The 1,514-nt window shown below is 35.0% G+C and overlaps 1 long non-coding RNA gene across 1 annotated transcript; it reads right to left on the reverse strand.

Moving 5' to 3' along the window:
* Positions 1-472: 472 nt before the first annotated feature.
* On the reverse strand, positions 473-1,514 carry LOC107736415 (uncharacterized). The gene is made up of 3 exons (XR_001639660.1): positions 1,481-1,514; positions 1,181-1,332; positions 473-580 (listed from the first exon to the last, which is right to left on the reverse strand). It is a non-coding gene; the product is annotated as an uncharacterized LOC107736415 (long non-coding RNA).

The raw sequence follows: 1,514 nt of genomic DNA on the forward strand, positions 1-1,514 counted from the left end.
ATATATATATAAATTTTTTTTTAATAATATATTTATTTATTTGTTTGCATTTTCTGAGTCCAAAATCAATTACCTGCACAAGAACATTTTCCAGCTAGAAATGTTGTATCATAAGCCACAAAAATATACACTACCATTCTAAAATTTGTGGTTGGTAAGATGTTTTTAATGTTTTTAAAAGATGTCTCTTATGCAGCAATTATTTGATCAAAAATACAGTAAAAACGGCAATATTGTGATATATTATTACAATTTAAAACAACCGTCGTCTATTTTAATATCTTTTGAAATGCAATTTATTTCTGTGATGGCAAATTTGAATCACACTTTCTTCTAATGGAAATGTTGTACTAGCAAAACAGTTCTCAAACACCAATGATTAGCCTTTAACTAATAAAGGGCGCTTATTTTACTTGCACTATTTTTAGAGTCGCAACAGACAGTGGCAGCAAAACCAAGAAATCATCAAAGAGACGAAACAAAAACCTCTCAACCTCTCACCTGTCTGTCTGCCTCGCCACCAGCCTGCAGCATCGCCATCAGCAGAGCCATGGCCTTAGTCTGCAGCTGCTGGTTTGTTCTACGGTACATTAGACAAAAGCAGAGAAAATTAAACATTTATGTTGATGTAGAATGCGGATTTAAAAATCCAACACATGCTAATCTTAAACGTGATAAATATCCACATGATGAGCTAAACCAGAAGGTATTTTCCAGAAAGAGGAAGAAACGTTTATTTGTGTGTTAAGCAGAAAAGAAGACAATGACGCCCTCTAGAAATAATTCTCTCTTGAAATGCACTTTGAATGTAATGCAACTGCTAAGCAATTTGATTGCAATGATAATACTATATAACAACAATAGTTGTTGATGTTATTAATTTGCGAAATTAACTATAAAAATTTACCATTATTGTTGTAGTTTTCATTATAATTCAATTTACGGTTGATATATGCTGTATATCAGTACTGAAAGCAATGAGAACCGTTATTAAACATCTACTACTGAAACTGTATGCTAGTCACTGTTTTCAAACCCTAACGTAGGATCATCATTGTCATCTACTGTCATTACTGTGGTGTATGTCACACCCTCAACTATTGTAGTTCCTCTTCCACACCCATAAAGTAAACACTGGTAATACTGCAAACAGTTAAAGCAAGAGCTCTTCTGTACTTACACCTGCAGATGGGAAATGAGTCTCTCCAGGGTGATTTCTTGTTTGACCTCATTAAACAGACTACTGCTGCTGAGCACCATGCTCTCCAGAATAGCCAGCGACACCTGCTGGATAGACGTGTCTAGAACCTTTGCATTCACAAAACCGGCGATCTGAAAAATGAACACAAGTCAACAGATAAAAATGGTCGTCTTTGTAATAGGCAACTAGGTAACCATTTAAGACGCAGAAAATGCTTCAAAATGCGCTTTGCATTTCGTACTGTATTATGGAGTTGAAGTGTATGTGAAGCTTTAGTACCTTTTTGATAAAGACACTGGACAGATTCTCCCAG

The sequence above is a fragment of the Sinocyclocheilus rhinocerous genome, unplaced genomic scaffold (genome assembly GCF_001515625.1).
Source record: "Sinocyclocheilus rhinocerous isolate Xijiao unplaced genomic scaffold, SAMN03320098_v1.1 C36682246, whole genome shotgun sequence".
Classification (NCBI taxonomy): domain Eukaryota; kingdom Metazoa; phylum Chordata; class Actinopteri; order Cypriniformes; family Cyprinidae; genus Sinocyclocheilus; species Sinocyclocheilus rhinocerous.